Source organism: Passer domesticus, chromosome 3 (genome assembly GCF_036417665.1).
Source record: "Passer domesticus isolate bPasDom1 chromosome 3, bPasDom1.hap1, whole genome shotgun sequence".
NCBI lineage: Eukaryota > Metazoa > Chordata > Aves > Passeriformes > Passeridae > Passer > Passer domesticus.
Genome location: NC_087476.1, coordinates 68402733 through 68421082, shown reverse-complemented (window position 1 = coordinate 68421082; position 18350 = coordinate 68402733). Strand labels below are relative to the sequence as shown.

The following is an 18350-nucleotide window of genomic DNA, read 5'->3' as shown; positions in this document are numbered from 1 at the left end:
AAGCAATATTCTTCCACTGATCCTAGTTCAGAGTAACAACCAGACCAGAACCTTTCATTTCAGGATTATAACTTCCCCTTTGAATTTCTGTTCTTGTCTTTTTATTCCCTTCTTTTCATTAGCTGTATGTAATTTTTCAAAATATTCTTGTTTATATGTTATTTGCAAGTTTGTTTCTGATGCAGTGATCCACTATGACTAGTGAGAATCATGGAACTGGAGTAAACATTGTAAATAGGTAATTATGCACAAAAATTATAAGAATAGAGGTTTTTATTCATAAAACCTTGGGTGGGAAGTTTTGATTTTGTGTGTGCTTGTTAATAGATGTCAAATGTGGAAAAAACCCCATGAACCATTGGACAAATTTGATTGAAAAGTCACACATGAAATAGAATTGAGGTTCTGTGACAGGAATCCCTGTTGTGTTATTTTATTGTGCATGTGAAGGTATGAAAGTAATATTCTGAATCAGCCTGTAAGAGTGAGAGATCCTTGATACAGTATAGCTGTACTAGTAGTAGAATTAATGATGGATTTGTGTTGTTTTGCCATTTTATCATTCCAGCAATATTTGGACAGAACTGAGAGAGCTGAGTAATACAAAGAACAAAAAAGATGAGCAGCTAGTGACTCTTATCAGTAGGCTGTTGAAAACTGCTTGGGGTTTTAGTGATATTAGTAGGTTATTTGACTGCATTGTTTTGTAGCAAGGCTTTACCTTGCTTCTGAGTTCTTACTATCTGGATTTAGTGATATGTTCTGTCCACTGGAATATCATGTAAATATGTGAAAATGGCTTCAGCAGAAATGTAGTGCAGAATTCTTTAAAAAGGATGAATGACTATGTTAAAGTTTTATTCAGTAACAAAATAGTTATTGAGTGTTTGCTAGCCATCTGAACTTTACCTAAATTGGTGATCACATAAAGCTAACAAAAATTTTAGACATGGGCAAAGAAAAAATGATTGAAATAAGGAAGTTATTTTCCTGAGTCTATACTGTCACCACAAGATAATACAAAATTGAATATGCACAGTATGCTTGACTGAAAGGCTAGTTTTACTTCTGTAATTGTAAATATTGTGTGCAAACAACCATAGGAGTATATTGTGGCATTTTATCCTGAGGAGTTTAATTTAAAAAAATGTGTGCTAACATCAGAGTGGTTACGAATTAGCCACGTCCTCTTAGCTCACAGTTACTAATATCAATTTTTAGCTCCTCCGAGATCATCTACAGAATACCAACAATGTGCACTCAGCTTCTGCCACCCCTGAGAATTTTAAATAACTACAGCTGAAGCTCTTTAGGCCTGTTGAGGGGGGAGAAAAAAAGGCAGACTGTAAACAGACCTGCTTACCAGCTGCCTTGGTTTCCTTTTGCACACCCTTGGTGTTATACCCTTTTGGATTCTTTCTGTGTGTTTGTTGATCTTTCTGAGATAGAAGTCACTGAAAATGTCAGCTGAGTGTTGCAGTTTCCATACAGGAAAAGCAAGTGTGTAAGTAACAAATTGTGAATTCTCCTGTTTATATTTCAATGTTTTGACTACCAATCCTGTATTTCAGGAGTTCCTTGAAATTGCTGTAATGAGAGTGGAGCTGAAATAGTCTGAACTTCGAATGCTACAAAGTGACTTTATTATATAACAACTTCAATAAGAAATGTGAAAGAAATAACTCTGGTCTGATGAATTTGTTTACTCTTCTGACAAAGCCTGTAAAAATTACTCAACTAGCTACAGTCAAGGGAACTTACCTGATTTTTCAGGTATGACCTGTGAATCTCTACAGTTCCACAACAACTGTATTACTACCTCAGGAAACTTTTAAACTCTCTGGCTTAGACAGCAGATGGACATGATCCTGTCTATTTTTCACTGAGTTAGTGCTATGGGATTTTCCCTTTGCTGCTCCTGTTAATCCTCTACGTTTAGTTAATATTCAGAGAAAGGAGCTGAGGACAGTTATCTTACTGCAGAGACAAGCTGGCCACCCAAGAGAGTTTAAAGTTTATCATGACTGTAGTCATTGAGAAGGAAGTGGGGAGGTTTCTGTTATTCATAGATCTGAACTACAATGCTTTCAAACTTTCTCATTACCTTTATGCCTTGAAAATCTAGACAGATATTTTCATTTCCACGAGACAGTGCAAGTTGTCTGATAGTGAGGTATGGGTACCTCATGGTATGGGTAATGGCAGGCATAAGATAATGGGAAATGGTGTTGAATAGTTCCCAGCATGTATCCCTGACTTGAAAATGTGTAAGCATTCACAAAGGCACTTCTCAATGAGGGAGAAATGTCAAGATTTGGCTCCCGGAAGTCTTTGTATATAATTTTAATATGACTCTATCGTGGTAGGATGCAGCTGTATCCTAAAGTACTTGTGAGTTTGTAAACTGCTCATTGCTAATAAATCTTCAAGGATTTAATTTTTTGTCCCCTGAAAAATGGAGCTGGTAGTTACTTCAACAAAAAACCCCCCTCCTCCCAAAAATCTGCTATAGTTGTGTGGCAGCTAATCCAATGAAACATTGACCCTGATGCACATTGGTTTGTGGTTTTTTTCTGGGTGTTTAGTTTGAGGAAGTAGTTTGGAAGTGTGTTTCCAGTTTCTCGGCTACCTGTTACAGCTTTCTTCCTTGAAACTGTTTGTTATTTCTGAGGCTGCTGTGTATTTCTCACTAAACTATAAGGCTGTAGTTGTCAAATATTTCTACAAGCTGGATGCTGAAAAACCCTTAGCTGACAAATGTAAGCTGATACTATGTGTCAGTATAGCAGGTGTGTTTCACCATTAACAAACAGAACCATGAGCATGTCACGGGAGAGAAGCAAACTGCATATGTTGGAGAAAAAAGAGTGAGTACTACAAGGGTGGTTGTGGATTAAGGCATTTGGAAATTCTTTTACAGTGAGCTGGGTAGATTTAGCAGTGTTCTTCTGCCCTATTGCTTTTGCCAGAATGAAGGTGTAAAGAATTCCTCTGTATGCTCAGACAAATTGATTCCTTTTTTTTTTTTTTTTAATTCTTCTTATCTGAGTCTGCTCTGTATAAAACATGTTCCTCACCTCTTCACCAGAAGCACAGTAGTCTGGCAAGCCAGCAGAAGGGGTGAGGACATGGGCAGCAATTGCCAGACTGTCATAGTACATTAATTTTACCTAGATTATACTTTGGCCCATGATTAATACAGGTCATTGCTGCCTGGTCACATTGTAGATCATGCTGAAAATTGTACAATGACAAGTACAATTCCTCTGAGTCATTTTGACTCCATGGCTTAAATAATCATTGTTGGAACACAGTAAGGAAACTGTTTGTTTATTTTGAAAATGTTTCCAAGAAGTCCTAATCACCTTTTGGGGTAAATGGAAGAGTTTCTGCTGTGGGATTCTTAACTGTAGGAAGCAGTTAGATTGAATACTGAAAAGGTAACAGAAAAGGTAGTTGTTTTCCTTTCTAAGGAAGTAAAGCAAAAAATTTCCTTGGATTGGGTAGATTTGCTCTTTATCACAAGGGCTGAGCGGGATATCTTTGCAGGTCAAGGTAGGAGTTGATCAGGCAAAAAATGTGTTCTCGGGAGAAGGGTTTGGATGAAGAATGCTTAGAAACAGTCTAGCTCAATGCCTGTATAAAATGATGATAAAATGCATCACTGGATAAGAAGGTGGAATCGTTAGCTTAGGATGGATCATCCATTTGACATACAAGGTAGCATCAGGTGCCTTGTTCTTAGAAGTTTTCCATATTTCTCCTTTTCCAGGAGGCTTCCTGAAAAGGAAGTCTTATGCCTCATACAACTTTCCTGGTTTGCATTGCTTGTAGATCATGGTTGTACTTTTTGTAACCACCTGGCACATACCTGAGCAAGAACTGCAGCCTTGCTGTCACATCCCTCTTTGTTTATTAGTAAGCTTCCCTCTTTCTGTCTTAATTGTAAGTTGGATGTTTTCTTCCTCCATGTATTTCATAGCACATGGTATAGCTTCAACAGGAAGGCCAATTCCTGTGTCTCATGAAGGTGAGAGTTGCATGTGAGTGATTTGGGGGATGGCTGTCCTGTAGCTGCATCCCCTGCTATCACTCAGACCACTGAGCAGCCTTCCAAGAGCCATGCTTTGTCTTGGGCTTTTCAAGTAACCACTGCTTTTCCTGAAAGCTATAAAATGCAGAAATCCTGGTGCTCCCTCAGGAGTAGCTGGGCTGTCTGGGAAGCAAGAACAGGAGCACAGCTGGGGCTGGCAGTCTCTGTGTGTACCATGTTCCTGTTCATCATTCAAAGCCTTTGGAGAAAAGTCCTGCCAAGGAGAAAAGTAAAGTCTCGGCTGTGTCCTTGGGAAGTCAGAAATGAACACTTGAACCCACGGGTTCAATTCTGTGCTGCCTCTGAGGATACTGTTTGGCCTGACTGACAACTGTAAACTCTGTGCATGGGCTTTTCTTTCAGATATGTGTCTTTATTTAAATGCCTTTTCCCTGCTGGTTGAGTGTAACTTATTTACTTGACAGAAGATGATTCATTTTAGTCTCTGTTTTGCCATTAAAAAAATCTTGAAAAATAGTAATTTGGGTTGAAACCAACTGGTTGCAAAATGGAATCTATTTGCTTTACAATTTCACTTAAAAGACAAGAGGTTTTATACTTCTGAGTTTCTTGTGTGGTTACATTAAAAAAACCAAAAACCTGTGTGAAAGGATTAAAAGTTAAGTCATAAAGCAAAGTAAATTATTTGTTGACAACATTCACAGCAAAAATTATTTTAAAAAACCCAAACCAACGATGCAAACCCGTTTATGCATAGTTGTAGTAGAGGTTATACTGTTGCAAGTTGTTTGCTGGCACCTTCTTTCAGGAGTAATGACTAAATACATGTGTGTATAATCACAGCTCTGTGACCCCTACTCCTTGTTCATATTGCAGGAGCCTGGCAGGACCTTCAATAAATGATAGCTGCTCTTCAGTTTTCATTACATTACATCGATGAAATATGTCTTTAGAAGCTCAAAATTCCCTTCTTGTCATCATGTACAGTTATGAGAGCCTTTTTTTCTTTTGCTCCTAGGACCAGATAACTTGTAGTGATGAGCAAGTGGGAGTAGGAAGAATAGAGCTTTGTTCACTGAGTCCTATATAATTACATTTAAAATGATGAATGAGTCAAGGCTAAGTTATCTGGGTATCTATGCATACTTAGAGGTTAGTATAGGTACAGTAATTGCATTTCTTAGATAATTTTCTTATTCTTTTTATGTAAATGTTTGCAAGAACACAAAACTTGCATTCAATAATAACTTTCTATCACTAGGCAAAAAATTAACATCAGAAAGCTCTTCCTGGTATACTTAATGCCATATACGAAGTACTTGACTAATTTGGCCACAGAAGCTGTTCCATTCTCTCATGTACATATATTCTTCATTGCCTTGATATCTCAGGGAATTTTGTTCTTGGGTGGAAGTAAACAAAAATGTTCCGTCTGCTATTTTAAGCAACAAGTGGAAAATTTCATGGGTGAAACAAAGAGTTGAAATATAAACTTAAACAGCGTTCAAGTTCAATTTTGGGGTTGTAAGCTGCTGTTGTAAGACTTTAATGTAGCTTCATTGCTTCTTACAGATACATGATTTTGCATGACTGCAAAACACTGTTAGGTAACAGGAGGGAGAAGAGACTTCTCTGAGAAGACTGAGGAGCTGGAAACCTTCACTCATCCATTTGAAGTCTCTGTTCGCTTCTGTAGTAGGAACCAACTAATGAAGAAAGTATTTGACTAAAATTTCGGACTATCTGCTCTTTTTTTCCTCATATTCACCTGCTTTTTGGTCTTTTCTATGTTCTTTGTACAATGAGTCTAGAAAAACTCTGGTCTTGCCAAATGTGCTCTTTACTATAAAAAACCAGTTTTGTTTGTATCCTCAGATTTTTGCCGCATCTTGTCTTGTATTACCCACAGTCAGGATAGAAGTTGTAACTACTGATGTGCTTCTTCTGAGCTCCTGTTTTTGATTTGCATTTAAGCTGAAGGTGCCTGCAGTTTCATGTCATGTTTAGTATGCTGCTCTGCTATAGAGATAACAGCCAAATAAAGATACTAATCCATGGTGTGAGACTCATAAAATAATCATACAAAGCTCATAATGATCCCAATTTGTCACTTTGGATGCTGAATAGCCTTTTCTGGGGTGCCAGTGTAAATCTGTAAGAAATAAGTTGAATATAATTTTGATCATCAGATGCTTAATTGGGATGAATGATGCTGAAATTGATACAAATGTTGTGCCCAGTCCTTTCCCAGAAACCTGCTTGAGGGAAATGTGCACTGAATTCTTCCTCTGTAAGAGCCAAAAGAAATTAATCAGTTCACCTCTGTAGAAAGAGGGCCCAATTAGGTTTAGTATGTTGGACTTACATTTTTTTTTTCTTGATATTCATGTAAAAAAACCTTAAGAGGAAAAGCTAATAGCTGTTACTATGCAGGTATATTAGCATTGTTAGTGCAGTTTCAACTGCTTACATCTTTCAAGTTTACAGTATTTATGTAAAACGTGAAATAGAATGTTGTGGTGACTGTGGTCTGTTGTGTTTTCATCCTTAGCATCATTTTACTCAGTCTGAGAAAGTGTTTATCTTTTCTAAAATCATATTTTTACTGTGCTGTTTTTAACTCTGAAAGCATGATGGACTGCAAAGCAAGAATACCTAGATTAAAGTTCAATTTATTTTGAGCCTAGGGCTATAGAACCAGTACTAGGGAGCCTGAATAAAAACATTTAATTTTTTGAAGGCACTCCCACTTTAACATGGTTTGACTTTTCTGTCATGGACCTTTTCTCTTTAATTTTCCTATTTCTTAAAATTCCTAGAAAAGTGAAAACCTTCACTAGGTGAGCTAAAGATTTGTTGACTTATTTTGTCTCGCATAGCTGGATTAAAGAATGCATGTTTTTATTATTAGCAGACCCCATTTTAAGTTGGAGCAAGTAGGACATAGATGTAATCTGAGCAAGATACTTATTCTGCTGAAGGTGTATCAACAGATACTGTCAAATATTATGGTTTAATAGCCCATTCCAATATATGCTTGTGAAATTACTGATACCATTATCATTGCAGTAAGGTTTTTTCTGTGGAATATGGCACAGATATGGAACCATAGTATTGCCTCATTCTAATTTCCAAACTGAACTAAATGTTACTATAATCATAATGATGATAGTCTAGTAATACCCATGGATGTTGAGGAGATTCAATGGTAGCATGCAGGAGGGATGCTGTTGTTGTGGGAATGGTTGAAGCACAGAGCTTTCTGGTACAGCTGGACTTTTAAAATCTGCAAGGATGATCACACTTGCTCCTGAAGCACAGCAGCCTGAGGCCACACACAGCACATGTAAACCTCTCACATATGCCATATGCCAGTCAGGAAAGGTGAGGATGCATTTAAACTGCAGGCATGATACAGTTTCCTAAATTGAAATGTTGCTAGGTCAGGTTTAAGACTTATCCCTGTGAAGGTCATCAGATATCTGGTTACAAATGAACAAAGGTTTGGTTATGAAAGTATAACTGAAAAGTTTCCACCTCTGTGATGGTTCTCACTAACAGGCTTATGGGTTTTTATTGCTGTACTGACACCCATAATAGCAACTTCCATAAAGAGACCATTTCATGTACGCTGCTTTTCCCCTGAAATATCTACCTTATGCAAAATGTGTGTGGTTTTGTTTTCCTACCAAAGCTTTTGTCTATGACATGAGAATGTCACACCTTTTTGCATGCTGTGAAGTACCAAGCTTACTTATTTTGTGTGATGGTTTGCATAATTAGGCTTCACCAATACAGAAATTTGTTAAACATTGTGAAATGCTATGAAAGCACTCAAGCTTTCATACGTCTTTAAAAAGTGCTAATTTAAAACTGTAATTCACAAGTGAGATATAGTAAACTCAATGAGTTACATAAACTGGAGAGAAGTATGTTGCTCTCCTTAGGACTACATGAAACTGTCATCACATGAGAAATACTGATTGAAATCTAAGCCTCCAACTAAGACTACAGCCAACATCTAGAACTACCTCCAAAGGTGGTTGTATGACTTTATTTGTTTGAAATTATGTTGATATTTAGTGTTCATAGAAGTAATTTTAAAGTGGTGCTTTCAATTTATTGATGATCTATAAAGATACATCTAGGAGATGCTTCACGTGTTGCTTAGAAGGGAAAGGAGGTATTTGCAGGTTTTGCTTGGTTTTCTTAGTTCTTCCAATTCTGTTTATGGTCTAATGTAAATTTAATGAACTTTCTAGGTCTGAAATATCTCTTGGAATAAATGAAATTTATGAATCATTCTGAAATTTTATAGAGAAAGGACTAGGCATGTTTAGTCAGGAAACATGAAAATAAATGAGTTCAGTTTAATTGAGGCTGACATTTTAATCTCTGTCTGAGTAACTGTGGTATATCATGAGGGCTGCTGCACTGTCTCATGTAGTGGCTTTTATCTGTATAAAGCATGGCAGTTGTTAATGTGTTGTGCCAGCTAGTTGTGTCCTTGTTTAGAAATTAAAGCTTTTTTAGAAATTAAACCTGACCCAAAGTAAACTGTATCTGCTATTTTCTAAAAACCGCTCATTTTGCAAAAGTTAGTTTTTCTTCATTTGTTTTTTAAATTCATCTTGGAAGTGAAGCGAACTTTGATCTGTTCAATTAATCCACTTTGTGCTTGTGAAGAGTACCTAAGGCCCACTACTGCGGAGTTTGTCAGTCAGGTGGCTTAGCTTTCAGCTGTGGAAGGATGCACACCTCCCCTTTCAGTGTATTTTAATTTTACTGTTCCTCTGAATAATTCTGCTTTATTCTACTGTTTTTTGGCTCTAGAGAGACTATGCAACAGAAGAAATGAGCACCTAAAGTGCAGCTCAGAATTGAGCAATTTATGTCTTAAGAAATTTATACCTTGCTTGTTAAGTGATAGTTAAAAAACATCTTGATGCTCTAATATTTGTCACAATACAGTGAAAAGTGAAACAGCATGTGGAAGGCTGTATACCCACTAATGCTAAGTGATTTGGGAAAGGTAGGGATAAAAAAATCTAACGTTGCTTGCAGTGAATGAATGCGGACTGGAAAAAAATGAAAGCATTAGGGAGCTTTCTGGTTGTTGGCCTTTCTCTGTGGATTGGAGAGCATTTCTTCCTTTCACTCCTTCAGACATTTTAAAGCTTTAGGTGGGCCCAGTCTCCTTGGAGATTCTTGACTGCCCTGGTAAAGGGTTAAGAAGAGCTGGCTGGGACTGGTGCTGGGAAGTCAGCCCAGGCTGTGCAGCCAGGAAAGGAAGGAAGGTCACACAGAGAAAAAACATGTGAAGAGTCTGAGGACCCGCTCACCTGCTACAGGAAGATGTTGTAAGATCAGTCTTCTGGAACTGCACATGATGTTGCAAGTTATTCCTTTGAGGGGAGGTACCTTATGTGTATGGACTGGAAGGCAGCAGAAGCAGCACAGCTTTAGCATTCTGTTGGTACTTGCTGGGAAAGGTAGAACAGCTTTTGTTCCTTGCTTCCAGGTTATATGTTATTTCTGGTGAGTCCTAATAGAAAATGAGTTAGCAGTCCCAGAAGGAAAGAATGGAAGTTGGGAATGTGCTCATCACTTTATTGCACTAATTACATTACCAATAAAGCATATGCTAAATGGATTAAGGATGCCATCTCAAAAGTGTCTCTTCAAAAAGATGCCTCCGTCTCTTCAGAGCCTGAAATAATTTTTGTTAATGATCTAGAAACAAAGATGAAATCATTGACAATTATGCTGTCTACACATTTTATCAAAAGAGTAAACAGCTGTGATGATGAAATCAAAGGAGTTTCACAGTTGAAGCAGCCAGTTTTTAAAAATGAGGAAATCAGACAGACTGAAAATCAGAATCCCAGTCATAAGGCTGGGATTCATAGTATAAAACACTTGGACTTTGGAAGGGTCTTTGTCCCCTAGGTGGTGCTGTAGAAAAAAAAAGATTTGATGTTTGCATATTCATGATCTATATATGTGTGTATGAGAATATGCATCTGTATATATATGGGAATACACATATACCTATGTGTTTGTATATATATGTAAAACACATCATTGAGATCGGTGAGGCTGTCCCTGGATACTTGCTATATGAATTGAAAACAAGTGCAAGAAATGAGGAGGAAAACATTGAGAAAAGCAAATGTTCAAGAACTTAGGATAAGTGTCTCTAGGAGAAAAAAAAAAAAACAAAAAAAAAAAGAAAAAAAAACAATACACCAAACCAAACAACAAAGGAAAGCTTCCAAGTTAAGTTCCCTAACAAAATAATGGCACAGAGGAATTTTGGAAACAAAAGCCAGGTATTAAAGCATTGTCCACTCTAATGCTGTGATTAGATGCAGGGTGACTGAGAGCAAGGTCCAGATTTTAACCTCAGAAGAGACAAATTACCTGAATTGGTGGAGGTTCTCCAGCACCTAGCACTCCTTCATCACACTTTTATGCTATGCTGACAAGCCTTCTCTGGCAAGCTGGCACTAGCAGACCTAAATTCAGCATATTAAATGACTGAAGTGAGATTGGCAACATGTAGGAGATCAGAAAAAAAATCCTTGTTTTCAGATATATCTTCTGATCTTAAATTTGGTTAAATGCTGTTATGCCTCAAAGGATTGTTCTTGATGTTTTACAGTTAAATTGACTATTGGCTGCTGTTGTGCAGTGGAAGGGGTAATGGTTTTAAGAGGTTAGATTCAGACTAGGTTTAAGGAGAAATTTTCTTACAGTGAGGATGATGAAATACTGCAACAGGTTTCCTGGAGAGGTGATAAGATGCCACATCCCTGGAAATACTTCAAGGTCAGGTCAGATGGGCTCTGAGTTGGTTGGTATTTAATCCAGTTGAAAATGTATCTGTTCATTGGAGAGGCCTAGAGTATATGACCTTTAAAGCCCAATTCCAGTCCAAATTATTTGATGATTAATTTGTCTATACAGGAATGGTATGATTGCCTTGCTATGTGATGGTTTTGGTTAAATATAGTTCAGCTGCATTGCATCAGTTAGCATCACTATTGGACATGTTCTCTTAGTGCCTACAGTATCTCTGTCTGACCACAGACCACTTACTTTCTGGTTGTGTCCTTGTGACACAGGATTTAGTTAATCTTTTAGAACAGCTGTTATCATTACCTCAAAATAAAATGGGAAGAAAAGAGACAGTCTTCCAGAAAACTTTGATTCCATTTAATCTGATTCTTTCTTTTGCCTTGGTTTTATACCTTGAAAATGATTTAAAAAATTCCTCATCTTTGAACATTTTTTTCCAAAAAGGGTAAAACTTGGAGTTTTTTGCCTTTGCGTATTCTCTGTGTTGAGATGTTTCTAAAAAGTGATATTATGGGCATTTGATATTTTTAAGTCTTTGAGTACTGTTAAAGAGGACTGCTTAGTATTTCTTCTGAAGTAATATATTTCTGTGGAGATAAAGCTCTCAGAATTTACTTAGCAGTGTGTTTTGGTTTTATGTTAAAGTTCTGACTTCAACTATTAGAACAGAAATCTGGAAAGCTATATTTAAAACAGGGGAACTTTTTTTTTTTTTAATAAAAAGCAAAACTAATCAAATGCATCATCCCAAATCTGTGTGTCTCCTTGTTCCTGCTTTAGAAAATTGTGTAGTGCCTATAGCTCTTCGTTACATTTAGTTTCTCATTTAATGGGAAACAAAGGAAGACCTAATGAGGATCCTAGTCTTAACTTTTACTGTCATGGCTCAGAAGAATTGAAGATAATGGCACATTAGCCTCTTTGTGCTAGTTGTTTTGGAGGAAACAATAAGGGAATAATTATTTGATCTTGTGCTAATAACCAGAAGATGTTTAATTTACAGTTTCCTTCCATGAAACAAAGATTAATTGGTGTGTTAATATTTTCTATTCACTTAAAGAAGATTAAGTAAAAAAAATTCCCCTGTGTTTAAAGACCAGAAAAATATTTTTCAAGTTTAATGGGAGTTAATTAAAAATGCTGATTTTTCAGTTGCTTCTGATATTACATCAGCAGTAAACTACTTACCTAAAGAATCTTTCATTAGGGTTAGTTATTAACCTAGTAGTAGTTGGTTTGGGTTTTGGTTGTTTTTCTTGGTTAAAACTTCCCAAACCACTACTGTTGGTTCTTATCACAACAACCCTAAAAGGGAGCAGCGGAGTGGAGACAGATCTCTTTTGGTCTGTACCCACAAAAATTATGCTGTTTTTCTCCTGCTGCACCAAATGCTGCCAGTGACTCTCATTCAGCTCTAAAGAGGAGGGGAATGGCCACTTCCTTACAATTTGCCTGATGAAAGAGATAGAGTTCTTGAAGAAGAAAGCCTGTTTTCTTTACTTCCATCAGTTCTCATTCAGTATCTCTGAATAGATGGGTGGCCCCATAGCAGTCAAAAAGGAGCTACCTGTCAGCTTTTTCTCCATTATATCATTCAAGTAATTTAAAAGAAAAATAAGGAATACAAAATTAATTCAGGTAATGTTAATTCAGCACCTGTTTTGGGTATGTTAGTATGCTAGAAATCCTGTTAAAATAAAATATTCAGGGTGTTAACTTCCAGCACTGATGATGCAATAGTATTATTAGTACTCTTCTTTTTAGACTCTCACCTTGTTGAAGGAAGATAAAGGGAATGTAAGGCCTGTCTGCTGGTGGGTTTGCTCAATCATTATGCTATTAATCATTAAGCTATTAATCTCTGGAGGAGTGTTGTTTCTAGTCCAGGATACAGTGCTGTGTATTTATTGAAAGCAGTGTTCCATAGGATTTTGAAATTTATCATTCATTTTTTTCTCTTCTACCTTGCATGCAGTGCATTTCCTAAAGTCAGTACACATGTGAACAAAGTTATTTTTGTATTATTTCCTGTTCAACGGTTATATCATTACCTGCTGATCCCTTTCTTAGGCCTTTTATGTGCTTTTTATCTTGATGTTTGACTTTCTGACTGTCTGTACCATAAATTTAAGTTCTCTTCGTATGGTGACATGCTGAGAGAAATCATTGTATTATCAGGGATTTTTGTAGTAAAGGTAAAACATCAAAATCTCAGAATTGTCTCTCAAGGATGCTTTGTTGTTCCAAGGAAAAACAGCTCTCAAACTAAAAGTTTCCTCTTGACTTCTGTAAAGGTGCTTTGAATGACAGGATATTCCATTCCAGCCTCACAAACATTTGTTTCTCCAATGAAATTCTTAGTCAGGTACAGATAACTGGGCTCTATCTCAGTAAGTCTTCCAAGTATTTGTGGTTTCAAAATCCTTAAGTCTGTGGTATAGCTTTTATCAACCCTTTTATTCCTCTGTTGTGTTTTTTATTGTTTGGGTTTTTTTTGTTTGTTTGTTTTGGTGTTTTTTTTTTTTTTTTTTGCACTTTGCTTTTGGCTGCTGGTCATTTCTTCTTTGTTCTGTAGAGTTTTAAAAAATTGCAAAAAAAATTAAGGAAAAAACCATTTTTGGTCTGATTGTTATGCTGTCACTTATCTGTGTAGACATCCTGTCATTTAAAAAGGAAAAAAAGGGCGACTCACTTCTTCCTTCTTAGGATACAAGCTTTTAGTAAATTGAAAGTGGTTGGGAGCCAGGAGACTGGGTGCTCTTGTCTCTCCTCTGTGAACTGAGGTTGTTTGTTCTGGGCAGCTCACAGTCCCTGTTGACCAAAACCTCTGATCTCATTTTTAATGTTGATGTAACAAGCATTTTGTATATATTTAACTTATGCTATACTCAATCATTGAAGTGAGTGTTTGAAACAGGCATCAAATCTCAGCTGTTTAGCTTGCTTTGATCTCATAAAACTTCAGGCATGAATGTGCCAAATACATATTCTGTTAATATCTGACTTCCTTAGTAGGGCAGAGTTTTGCTTTGGAGATGAGTAACTCAGGAGCTAAAGTGTTGGACCTGCCATTGTCCTGTGGCACAAGCAGTGGCACAGAAGAGTGTGGGCAGGAAGGTTGTCAAGGAAAACAATAAATCCCATGCTAGCAGTTAGCTGTGAGCATCTGCAAGGAGTCCGTGGCTCAGCCACCTGTGTGCTCCATTCCTCTTTTATTTTCTCCATGACCACTGGAGGCAGAGAGAGATCTAAAGATGTGTTCATATCTGCCGGATCCACTCCATGAACAGGATAGCAAGGAATGAGTGTTTGTTGGGAAAACTGTAAAGGCATGAGCAGCGCTCCTGACCCTGTGCATTAAACATTTTGTTATTAGAACTTTTTGGTAATAGTAACATATTGAAAAAATGGAGGATTCTGTTTATAAAACACATTAGCAATGAAGTTTAGTAAAATAAAAGTAGTTTAAAAAAACTTCATTTTTATTTACTGGTCCCTTTGTGCTTTCTGCAGTATGCTGCTGTGTAAAGAGAAATAGAATTACTGAAAGGGAAGATGTGCTGGAAGTTTTGTGTTTTGTTAAGAAAATGACTGTTTGCTAGTGTGCAATTAGGAAAAAAAAATCAGCTGTCAGTTTATTTCAGAATTATGAGCAATGTAGCACTCAAAATATTTGTGCTTTTAGCTTCATATAAAAGATTAAAGACCTGCCTAATTTTATTAGCTGATAAAAAATGGGATTGTAAAGCATTTAGTGATACCTGTACTTAATTCTATCTGAGAACCATTCTGCAGAAAAAAGAAAATACAAGTTTTCATTTTGTGGGAAAAATACAGTAAGAATATTTTAGATTTTTGACAACAATAATACATTTTGACATAATGACATTATTTAACTTTCACTGAAAAACTTGCATAGCATCTAACCTAAAGAATCAAACTGAAGAAAGGCAAATGAAAAATGAAAAAATGATTTCTTCAGAGGTATCTCCAAAATGCACACAGTTTGTCTGGCATGAGCAGTGTGAAGCATGGGGCAGAGAGGTGTGCTACTGGCATAAACATTATTTTCACTTTGGACAGGGAGACTGCATTTATAGAACGGTTATGCTTCTCACAAAACTGGGCAGAAAAGAACATAATGTACCTAAAAAAGAAGCATAAGTACACATATCCTGGAAAATGATTTGTTTAATAAACTACTACATCCCCTAGTTGGAATAATTTCCTTGAACATGATGGAACATTGGTGTTGCTTATATACTTGACACTGAAACACGATTCTTTTGGTAACTGAAGTTGACACAGCTGAACAAAAAAGTATTTTCGTGTGAGTAAGTTAGGTACTCTAGAAGCTGAAATGAAATCTGTATCCTTGAAGGCTGAAAGTAGTTGAAGTGTAATTCTGGAGAGCACATCAGGAGCCTCCCCTGTTTCCTAGTGACATTTGCTTGTGCAAGTAGAGATGTTTTACATAAAATTAAATTTAATATCAAACAAAACAAAAATGACACAAGGACATGGCACCACAGAGAAAAATTAACTAGTAAATATACCGTGACTTAAGACTGCATCAGTTAAACCTTCATAGCTACCAATGATGTGCACGAATGGTGAAAAAGAAGGCCAGAAGCCTTAGATGGGATGGGGGGATGAAAGGGCAGTCAAGCCAAAAAAGTATTAAATAACTTCAGCTTTAGTGTAAAACTAAATGTGAGTGCTTTAGCAGGTGTGTTAAAGCATTCAGGAAGAGGACCACATAAGGTCGCTGTTTGGGTTTGGTTTTTTTCACACCTGATGTTTTCTGAAGCTGATCTCTAGTGTGCTGCTGTGGTGAGGCTGATTGGAGGCTGGGTCATCCTCAGCATGCATGGAGCCTTTCCCTCCTTCCTTTGGTTTGTGCTCTTGCGTGTTTTGGTTTGACAGCAGCATTGCAGGTTCCTTCCAGGGGCTCCATCAAGGCATTTATCTCTGGCAGCACCTAGTAAAAGTACAGCCTGACACTTGTAAGTCACCAAGCTACCGCCAATGCAATTGCTGTCACAGACAACGTGCATGTAAACTCTATGGCAAAGGCCGAGGTACAGCTCCAATGGTGTGAATGGCAGAAGTACCAATAATGTGAAACCGAGAATACTTCTCTTAAAGGAGAGCTGGAAGCTTTGCCATTTTGTCATACTTTCACAAATAAAGTTGATTAAAATATCCAAATGTTTGGGGTTTTTTTTAATGACCTAAACATCCATTACTTTCCTGTTGATGATAAATCAGAATTTTTAATATTGATCTTATTTTAGCCTTTTTAAAGTAAAGGGAAATAATTTTTTTAACCTTTTTTTACCTTTTTGTGTGTGGTAACTATTGGGGCTTCTGTAAAGCTTTCTAGCTTTTTGATGTATGTGATAATTCTCCTTTCGAAATAAAATGACAAAATCAAGAATTTGCTTGAAGGAAAGACTCCAGAGTGTATCAACAACTTCTGGGTTTTTGTGTTTAACACATGACTTTTATTTAATATTGATTTTAAGACTACTTTGAAGGATATGGATTAATTCATTACTATTGGTGATTTCATCTCCCTAAACCTTTCAAGCCAGTCATACTTCCTGGCTAGAGTGAGGAACTTTATTTTCCTCTTGGTCCTCTGATCTGATTGAACTGATGACAGAATAACAATGTTAATTAAACACACAATTTTGTGTTTATAACATAGGTCTTTCTGGACTTTTTTTAGGGCCCAAATATTGGTTTAAATACTTTCCCTTAAGGGGTTACTGTAGTTCATCTGAACTGCATTTTGACCTCATTTTCAAGGAACTGAAGTCATGGATGTGGTTGATGATTGTTGGTTACCTGACGTGCAGCATCTGCGTAAGTCATGAGAAGGTAAATTTATGTCAGAGGTCTTTTCAATCACTATCCAAACACATCTGACTGCAAATATTTTTTTTTCAACTTTGCCACACAGTGTTTCTACCCTGGAAAGCATGTTGATCCACTGAATCACTAATCTTGAATAATTAGAAAATAAAGCCTTGTGTACTTGATTCAAATAGTTGGAATAGCTTCTATCTCTAAAGAAACTCTTGTTTAAGATTAAAATTTTTAATCTTTAAAATTTACTTTTGTATAACTTAAAATGCTTCTTTTTAGAATAAATATAATCTTAAACTGTACACAGATGGATGTATACAGGTGATTCCACAAATTTAATTCAAATCTAATTCTTATTTTCAGTTAAAAAGATTTGAATGCTGATGTGTTTATGGCATGCAGGCAGCAGATTGGTTCTTGAAAATAAGTAGTGCTTCGTGTTATAAGTAATGTTTGCATCTTTTTGTATTTTTCAAATTGTGAAGCTAAAATTAAAACAAAAAAAAAAAAAAAACAAAACAAAACAAAAACCTTTACATTCTACACCATAATGAAAGCCATTGAAATTTTGAGAGGAAGACTTCCATGGTCAGGAATAGGCAAGCAGTAGGTGGAGTGGAGAGCTTGCCAATGGGAGAAGGGGGAGCCTTGGTATCCATCCTTGCCTGAGGGGGACCCTGATGGATAATCAAGCAGTTCCTCAGGTCAGGGAGCTATTGCTGGAGGGGCAGTGCATGTGGTATCACCTTACCCCCCCCTCTTCTCCCACAGCCCCTCCCTTTTTGGTTAATTAAAGGAAACATGAAAATTCTTGCAAGGCAGGGGAGGGCTCAGTTTGGTGGATAGTTTGAAGATCTGTGAGGAGTTAAGTCTGTTGTTGCTTTATAATTGTTGGACCACTAAGGCCAGTATGGAATCGGAGGTCGGGTATTTAAGGATGTTTGTGAAAACCTAAATCCATAGGGGCTCAGCAGGACATTTGAAGGCTTCTGCTTTCTATCTAGATACCAGAATTTCTAACCTACCTCAAAGCACAGAGGATAAAAATCTTTCCTAAATGACAGGAAAAAAAAGGATTGTTTTAATTACTTTCCTTAAACCACATATCCCCTGTAGATGAACTCTAATGCAAACCAATATATTATGATGTTTAAAGTGTGCTTCAGGGTGCAATAATCATGCTTCTTTCAGTAAAAAGATATAATGGGTTGCATAAGTCTGAGGTAATAACTCTGTAAAAATTGCTAAGAATGTCTTAGGCCTGCAGTATCTGTCCTTCTTAAAACCCAGTTCCATTTGTAACTGTAGATAAAATTAACTGAGGGGAAAAAACAATTCAGTAAAACTTACTATTGTAGTTGTTTTTCATATATAATTAATGAAAACAAAAATTAAAATGCTACAAAGGCAGAAAAAACCCTCCAATGTTTAATAATAGTTCAGATTATGTAGTCTTTTAGGAAAGTAAAATAAAAACAAAACCAGTAGGTTTCTAATCTGAGGAATAGGGCTTAATTCACCATGATGCTTGATTTAGGGATCTGTATCTTAAATTTAATAA

General features: G+C 36.6%; 1 protein-coding gene across 14 annotated transcripts in view; it reads left to right on the top strand.

Moving 5' to 3' along the window:
• Window positions 1-18350, top strand: part of CHRM3 (cholinergic receptor muscarinic 3) — a 272242-nt gene that overhangs the window by 13349 nt on the left and 240543 nt on the right. For 5 of the 14 annotated variants that reach the window (XR_010358880.1, XR_010358884.1, XR_010358878.1 and 2 more), the window contains exon 2: window positions 5627-8611. The exons of 6 other annotated variants lie outside the window; for them this stretch is intronic. The gene's annotated coding sequence lies outside the window, so the exon portion shown is untranslated. Of the gene's footprint in view, window positions 1-1571; window positions 1774-4657; window positions 5041-5067; window positions 5207-5626; window positions 8612-18350 lie in introns of those variants that run through there. 3 more of the 14 variants (XR_010358881.1, XR_010358885.1, XR_010358882.1) reach the window with 3 other exon arrangements.